This window comes from Lepidochelys kempii, chromosome 13 (assembly GCF_965140265.1).
Source record: "Lepidochelys kempii isolate rLepKem1 chromosome 13, rLepKem1.hap2, whole genome shotgun sequence".
Lineage (NCBI taxonomy): Eukaryota > Metazoa > Chordata > Testudines > Cheloniidae > Lepidochelys > Lepidochelys kempii.
In genome coordinates, this window is record NC_133268.1 from 36,363,267 (window position 1) to 36,372,330 (window position 9,064).

Genomic DNA, 9,064 nt, shown 5'->3' on the forward strand with positions numbered 1-9,064 from the left:
CAGAGGAGAAAGGATGTGGAAAAGGTTGTTATGCTGTGTAATGGGCACTAGGGGATGAGGAGTGGGAAGGGGGCGGCTATACTGTATAATGGGCACTAGGAGCAGCAGAGGGTGGGGGCGGGGAAGGGGCGGCTGTACTGTATAATGGGCACTAGGGGGCAGCAGAGGGTGGGGTGGGGAAGGGGCGGCTATACTGTATAATGGGCACTAGGGGGCAGCAGAGGGTGGGGGCGGGGAAGGGGCAGCTATACTGTATAATGGGCACCAGGGGACAGCAGAGGGTGGGGGTGGGGAAAGGGCGGCTATACTGTATAATGAGCACTAGGAGCAGCAGAGGGTGAGGGTGGGGAAGGGGCGGCTATACTGTATAATGGGCACCATGGGGCAGCAGAGGGTGGGGGTGGGGAAGGGTGGCTTATTGTATCAGCTCTCTCTCTTTGAGCTGCTCAGTGCAACTGGAATCAACAGAACATCTTGTGCCCGGCAGCATCACCTCCTGAGTCCCTTCTCGATGACCATTTGGCTAATTCCATTTGGTGGTGGTACCAGGTTGAGGGGAATCAAGATGGAACCTAAATTTGATCAGCTGAATCACCAAAGTTTGGTGGTAATCTCCAAAGATACAGTAGGTGTCCCAACAAGGGAGGAGTGCGTGGAATCCATTCCAAGAGGTAAAAAGAAAAGGAGTACTTGTGGCACCTTAGAGACTAACCAATTTATTTGAGCATAAGCTTTCGTGAGCTACAGCTCACTTCATCGGATGCATACCGTGGAAACTGCAGCAGACTTTATATATACACAGAGAATATGAAACAATACCTCCTCCCACCCCACTGTCCTGCTGGTAATAGCTTATCTAAAGTGATCACCAGGTGGGCCATTTCCAGCACAAATCCAGGTTTTCTCACCCTCCACCCCCCCACACACAAATTCACTCTCCTGCTGGTGATAGCCCATCCAAAGTGACAACTCTTTACACAATGTGCATGACAATCAAGTTGGGCTATTTTCTGCACAAATCCAGGTTTTCTCACATCCCCCCACCCCCATACACACACAAACTCACTCTCCTGCTGGTAATAGCTCATCCAAACTGACCACTCTCCAAGTTTAAATCCAAGTTAAACCAGAACATCTGGGGGGGGGTAGGAAAAAACAAGAGGACACAGGCTACCTTGCATAATGACTTAGCCACTCCCAGTCTCTATTTAAGCCTAAATTAATAGTATCCAATTTGCAAATGAATTCCAATTCAGCAGTTTCTTGCTGGAGTCTGGATTTGAAGTTTTTTTGTTTTAAGATAGCGACCTTCATGTCTGTGATTGCGTGACCAGAGAGATTGAAGTGTTCTCCGACTGGTTTATGAATGTTATAATTCTTGACATCTGATTTGTGTCCATTTATTCTTTTACGTAGAGACTGTCCAGTTTGACCAATGTACATGGCAGAGGGGCATTGTTGTCACATGAAGGCATATATCACATTGGTGGATGTGCAGGTGAACGAGCCTCTGATAGTGTGGCTGATGTTATTAGGCCCTGTGATGGTGTCTCCTGAATAGATATGTGGACACAGTTGGCAACAGGCTTTGTTGCAAGGATAAGTTCCTGGGTTAGTGGTTCTGTTGTGTGGTATGTGGTTGTTGGTGAGTATTTGCTTCAGGTTGCGGGGCTGTCTGTAGGCAAGGACTGGCCTGTCTCCCAAGATTTGTGAGAGTGCTGGGTCATCCTTTAGGATAGGTTGTAGATCCTTAATAATGCGTTGGAGGGGTTTTAGTTGGGGGCTGAAGGTGACGGCTAGTGGCGTTCTGTTATTTTCTTTGTTAGGCCTGTCCTGTAGTAGGTAACTTCTGGGAACTCTTCTGGCTCTATCAATCTGTTTCTTTACTTCTGCAGGTGGGTATTGTAGTTGTAAGAAAGCTTGACAGAGATCCTGTAGGTGTTTGTCTCTGTCTGAGGGGTTGGAGCAAATGCGGTTGTATCGCAGAGCTTGGCTGTAGACAATGGATCGTGTGGTGTGGTCCGGGTGAAAGCTGGAGGCATGCAGGTAGGAATAGCGGTCAGTAGGTTTCCGGTATAGGGTGGTGTTTATGTGACCATTGTTTATTAGCACTGTAGTGTCCAGGAAGTGGATCTCTTGTGTGGACTGGACCAGGCTGAGGTTGGTGGTGGGATGGAAATTGTTGAAATCATGGTGGAATTCCTCAAGGGCTTCTTTTCCATGGGTCCAGATGATGAAGATGTCATCAATATAGCGCAAGTAGAGTAGGGGCTTTAGGGGACGAGAGCTGAGGAAGCGTTGTTCTAAATCAGACATAAAAATGTTGGCATACTGTGGGGCCATGCGGGTACCCATGCTATCACCAGCAGGAGAGTGAATTTGTGTGGGGGGTGGAGGGTGAGAAAACCTGGATTTGTGCTGGAAATGGCCCACCTGATGATCACTTTAGATAAGCTATTACCAGCAGGACAGTGGGGTGGGAGGAGGTATTGTTTCATATTCTCTGTGTATATATAAAGTCTGCTGCAGTTTCCACGGTATGCATCCGATGAAGTGAGCTGTAGCTCACGAAAGCTTATGCTCAAATAAATTGGTTAGTCTCTAAGGTGCCACAAGTACTCCTTTTCTTTTTGCGAATACAGACTAACACGGCTGTTACTCTGAAACCATTCCAAGAGGTGTTATTATTAAATACAGAACAAAATTGAAATGCTGATAGTCTCTTGTATGTATACATTGTTCACTACTCCCATAATAAACAAAACTGATGATGCTAAATTAAACTAATTTGGTGGGAATCATCTTAGGATAGTTTAAAATAATAATTAGTGCTGGTCAACAGTTTTTGAATGTTCTTTCCTCCCGGAACATGGTGTTTAATGGAAATCTGAACTTTCCATGGGAAAATGTCGATTTCCATAAAATTTTACTTTGGAAAAAAATGTAATGAAGTATTTTGATAAACAGTATGTTCAGATATTATCAAAATGGCACATTTGAAGCTTTCATTTTGAAGTGATTTTTCTTTTTGGGACTTATTCTAATGCTGAAGTCATGAACAGGACATGTACTTTGCATTATTGGCAGCAGCAAGGACTGGCCACCTCACAGCTGAGTGCCTTACCGCCAGACTGTGAGATATACTATTATACACCTCCATCAATCTCTGCTCTTGAAGATCATAGAATCATAGAATATCAGGGTTGGAAGGGACCTCAGGAGGTCATCTAGTCCAACCCCCTGCTTAAAGCAGGACCAATCCCCCATTAAATCATCCCAGCCAGGGCTTTGTCAAGCCTGACCTTAAAAACTTCTAAGGAAGGAGATTCTACCACCTCCCTAGGTAACGCATTCCAGTGTTTCACCACCCTCCTAGTGAAAAAGTTTTTCCTAATATCCAACCTAAATCTCCCCTACTGCAACTTGAGACCATTACTCCTTGTCCTGTTCTCTTCTACCACTGAGAATAGTCTAGAACCATCCTTTCTGGAACCACCTCTCAGGTAGTTGAAAGCAGCTATTAAATCCCCCCTCATTCTTCTCTTCTGCAGACTAAACAATCCCAGTTCCCTCAGCCTCTCCTCATAAGTCATGTGTTCCAGACCCCTAATCATTTTTATTGCCCTTCGCTGGACTCTCTCCAATTTATCCACATCCTTCTTGTAGTGTGGGGCCCAAAACTGGACACAGTACTCCAGATGAGGCCTCACCAACGTCAAATAGAGGGGGATGATCACGTCCCTCGATCTGCTCGCTATGCCCCTACTTATACGTCCCAAAATGCCATTGGCCTTCTTGGCAACAAGGGCACACTGCTGACTCATATCCAGCTTCTCGTCCACTGTCACCCCTAGGTCCTTTTCCGCAGAACTGCTGCCTAGCCATTCGGTCCCTAGTCTGTAGCTGTGCATTGGGTTCTTCCGTCCCAAGTGCAGACACTGAAGTCCAGGGTCCGTATCCTGCTGCTTACCGTTCTTCGCTGTGTCAGGATCCTGAACTCAACCAACTCATGGTCACTGCCTCCCAGATTCCCATCCACTTTTGCTTCCCCCACTAATTCTTCCCGGTTTGTGAGCAGCAGTTCAAGAAAAGCTCCCCCCCTAGTTGGCTCCTCTAGCACTTGCACCAGGAAATTGTTCCCTATGCTTTCCAAAAACTTCCTGGATTGTCTATGCACCGCTGTACTGCTCTCCCAGCAGATATCAGGAAAATTAAAGTCACCCATGAGAACCAGGGTGTGTGATCTAGTAGCTTCTGCGAGCTACTAGATGTTCCACTTTGAATTGAATAAGTAGAGAGAATGGACTAGAGAGAGAGAGACACACAGAGAGTGTGTAGGTCAGCATATGGGGACCCTGCGGGCGCAGCAGGGAGTGGGGTCAGCAGCCACGACCCCGTGTGCAGGCCCCGGAGTGGAACCCCTGGGGCATGGCCAGCAGCTGGGACCCCACATGCCTCGCCGACAGCCGGGACCCCACATAAAACCTGGGGGTGCTGCAGCACCCCCCACACCTGTACTTCCCACACCTATGCATAATATTCCAGCTGTGGTTTCTCCAGAACCATAGTGATATTGTCCCCTTTGTGATCTGGGACCAATGGTTCTGGGACTGAGGAACCCCTGACTGAATAGATACCTAGGGATGTGGAATAATGATAAAACAACCCTAATCTAAACTAATTTTAATGAATAGACCAAAAAAAAACACTTAATGGAAGATATGTTACATGAAATTGTGTGACACTTCTCTGAAGGCTTTCTTTAACACTTCTATGTGTATTTATTCCACACAAATAATACGGTACTCTCTAAATGCTAATGGCCCAAATGTAAGGTCAACAGGCAAAGAAACACAATAGAGTATGACTTTGACAATTTGAAAACAATGAGCCATTCATAACATGAAAATTATACTTCTCATCATTTATAATAGCATAAGGGAGCCTTTCTAGGATGGCCACATTTTGCATGTTTCAATTTAATAATGATTCGTTATTGTCAAATAGGCTCAAATGAAAGTATTTAATCAAAGATTATCAATCAGAGATTAGCACAGTGCTATACAGAAAAGAGCGTTGGGCCTGTTGGTGTCTCTCTCGCCTCTGTAACTAGTGGGATGCCATCATTTCGCACTACCCAGCCCAATTTTCAGGCCCTCTGTCTTTTATACAGCATGAGATGAAGAAACTCCTTTTTGGAGGGAAAAACCTTTTCCCATGTTTAATTTTACCCTGTGTTCTGTTTTTCTAATTGCTGATGGAATTTCTTTTATGGTTCTCAGTTTAGCTGACCAGTGAGTGAAAAGGAATCGCTAACCCGGTCATAATTACAAACAGCTGTGACAACCCACGGTTTTCAATGAGTTAAAACATCTTTCAGTGGATCATTATTTCCTCCATGACAGAACCCACCTGCAATAATAAATATCCCTCATCAATCACCCAGTTTTCTTTATAACATACTTTTGTAAACACTTGCATTAGTTTAGAGATCTTTTCACTTGATGATTACCTGTTCTGTTCATTCCCTATGAAGCACCTGGCATTGGCCACTATCGGAAGACAGGATATTGGGCTAGATGGACCTGTGGTCTAACCCAGTATGGCTGTTCTTATGATCTGGACACCTGGTCTATATTAGCAAAATCAGGATAAAAAGCAAGGTTAAAGATTACACATATTCCATTACAGTAGTGAGTTGTTTTTCCTTCACCCATTAGTGCCAATTCAATGATGTGGTGGTTGTCCACCAGGACCAGAGCTATGCTATCCCTGGTGGTCACCTAGGCCATCTCAAATGAAGATGCAGGGTTGGGGTGCAGGTGTTGAGGACTTCTTGGTGGGGTCTATCTAATTCTGCACCAGTGACCAGTGGAGCAGAGCTGACCAGGTGCAAGGCAAGGACCAGAGAGCAGGCTACATTATAGAAAAGGGAAGCACTGCTAATCCTTCAGAAGAATTCAAGATGTGTTAGTGGGCACCTCCTGTAGAACTGTTCCTCCAATATTTTCTAACTTGGCTGGGAATTGGAAGCCACAACTACTCTCAGGCACATCCAGAAGTTCCGGGTGAACTTCTGTGTATTAATTAAGTGCTCCCTGTAATCCAGTGCATACCAAAGTCTGGAGCACATTTCAGTTTATTAATTAAGCACCTCCCTAATCTCCCATGAATCCCAAAGACTTTGAGTACATTTTAATGTATTAATTAAACCCCCTTCCAACCCTCCAGAATCATTATTTTCCCCATATGGAGCAGTCTCTATTTTTTCCAGCACAGACTGTCCTTCAAGACCTGTATGACCTGCTTGTTCATCAGCGAGTAGATGAAGGGGTTGAGCACGGGAGTGATGACCGTGTTGAGGATGGCCACCCCTTTGGTGATGTCCAGTCCATCAAGCTGCTTCGGACGGACATACATGAAGATGCAGCTGCCTTAGAAGACGCTCAGGACGATAATGTGTGAGGAGCAGGTGGAGAAGGCCTTACATCACTCTTTGGCTGAGGGGATACAGATGATGGTAGCGACAATGTAGGAATAGGGGACCGCGGTGATGGCAAGAGACCCCAGCAGGACAACAGGTGCTACCAGAAAGTCCATCGACTCCACCAGGTGTGTGTTGGTACAGGAGAGGCTGACAAGGGGCCCCAGGTCACAGAAGAAATGGTTGAGGATTTTGGAGCCACAGAAGGAGAGCCAGGAGATCATCACGATGAGGCCAATGATGAAGAAGAAGCCACCAAACCAGGAAGAAAGTACCATGAGGGTGCAGACCCTGCCGCTCATGATGGCCATGTAGTGCAGCGGGTAGTAGATGGCCACGTAGCAGTCCACAGACATGGCTGCCAAGAGGAGGAACTCAGAGACTCCCAGGGAGAGGTAGAAGAAGGCCTGGGTGATGCAGCCGGCAAAGGAGATGGTCTTGTCCTCTGAGAGAAAATTGACTAGCATCTTGGGGACGATGATGCTGGTGAAGCAGATCTCAAGGAAGGAGAAGCTCCTGGGGAAGAAGTTCATGGGGGTGCGGAGGCGGTGGTCAGCCCAGGTGATGGCGATGATCACCACATTCCCAGCAGGCACCAGGGGGTAAATCATCAGGTGCACCAGGAAGAGCAGGAAGCCCAGGTGATGCTGGTGAGGGAACCCCAGCAGGACAAATTCTCTCACGGAGCTCTGGTTGGCCAGCATCATACCTTGTTGTCTTCCAGGAAAGAAGGGAGAGAGAGCCATCAACATCAGCTGGACTAAACTTTGAGATAATACACATGGGGAGAGGGGCTGGAATATGGGCCCCGGACACTGTGAGACTTTGAAATCTCTGTGACGCAGTTTCTCCTCAATCTAAAAAAATGGGATAATGTAATTTACTTCCAGTTGTGAGGTATGGGGGGGAGCAATATGGACCAATGAGGGGTTGTGTCACTACTTACCCTGCCACCTAGGTGCCTCACAATGCTTTGCTGCTGTAGCTCCCAGCCTGGGATGCTCACAACCAGCCGACCAGTATGCAGGTCACAACATGAGTGTCTGTGCTTAGACAGCCCTGGTTCAGCAGCTCTGATCCTGCAGCCTGTCTACAGCCCCACTCCGGCTTCCACCAGCCATGGTTACACCCAGCAAGGTGACCCCAGGCCTGAATTTTCCCAAAACCATGTGCCCTGAAGTTCCCAGCCCTCTCCTGGGCCATTTGGAGAAATAATAAGGTGTATTTGTTTCACTAAAGACACAAAAGCACATCACAGCTTATTAACATAACTGGGGTAAATGCACCCTTCTATTTAAGCATAGCACGGAATTGGCTTATAGAAACAGTGAAACAAGTTCATTAAAAAAAAAGATGGGATTTTAAGTGAATTCAAGAAGAAAAGGTAAAGTTAGAAAGGGTTACCAGGAAATAAAAGTGAAAACATGCATCCAAAAGTCTAAAACTTAATCTAGCAAGGTACAGACTGTGTTCAATATGGTTTCTCTCACCAATCATTCTTCTTCCCAGCCATGGCTGACATTCCCTCAGCCAGAACCTTCCAAAGACATACAATGAGAATGTCTGTAAGATGATGAGTTAATATTTAGATTTTTTCCTTAATTTTAAAAGAGTGGATATTTCCACAGGAATGACCAGGTCAGGTTCCATCATCTGGTATAATAATAATGTACCATTGCTGTTGGATAGATAGATAGATAGATAGATAGATAGATAGATAGATAGATACTGGATTTTCTGAAAGTTCTGGGGACCTCACCTCTGGAAATCAAGCACTTTTAAGGTATTTGAAGTTGGGATCCCCAAATCACTAGTCCCTCATGAATATCTTAGCCCAGTTTGGTTTCTAGGACCATGGGCCAGTCTCACTGGTATATTCTGACTGCTCCACTCTAGTAATGGAAATTAAGTGTTTGAATTGATTTAAGTGTTTTCTGGCTACTTTATGTCAGCAGATCAGCCAGAACCCAACATCCTGATTTCTGGAACGTGTCAAAATATTTGCTTGGTTTTGAAACTCCCCAATTCCAGATTGAAACACCCTTGCAGCCCCTCTCTCCGTGATGGGCTGCGTGAAAACCTCAGATCTGTGTCTCTTTGGGGAGGACAGAACAAGTTTAATATTGAAACATGGCAGCTAGTTTGTCTCAACAATCCCCACTCAACTCCATGTCTCAGTGCAACCTTGGAGACACTGCTGTCCCTCCATGTTAAGGGGCTGAATTAAAATCTCCAATCTGAATTCTGGGGAAACTGGGATCTGGATTTTGCCTCCTGGGTCCATCTCTACTGAAAAGCAAAGTGAGAAGATTACATTAAAACATTCAGATCTTCTTCTTCTTCTTCCTCTCTCTCTTCCTCTTCTTCTCCTGATGGTCTGTGTTCACTCAAATCACCGGTAGAATACCTGAGCACAGAACGGAGATGTTAGAAATGGTCAGATTTTTTTTAGGTCTTACTAAATATATTAAAGAATGAAAACCCAGAGTTCAGGTTGCTTTGAATCTTTGGGGCTTATGTTATTTCTACTTTGTGATTATTCAGATAGCAGTTCAGTGTATCATCGTTGGGAAGAAAGTC

The 9,064-nt window shown here is 45.6% G+C and overlaps 1 pseudogene; it reads right to left on the bottom strand.

Annotated features, from left to right (window-relative positions):
• Window positions 1-6,010: 6,010 nt before the first annotated feature.
• On the bottom strand, window positions 6,011-7,188 carry LOC140896763 (olfactory receptor 6E1-like; annotated as a pseudogene).
• Between the last annotated feature and the right edge of the window lie 1,876 nt (window positions 7,189-9,064).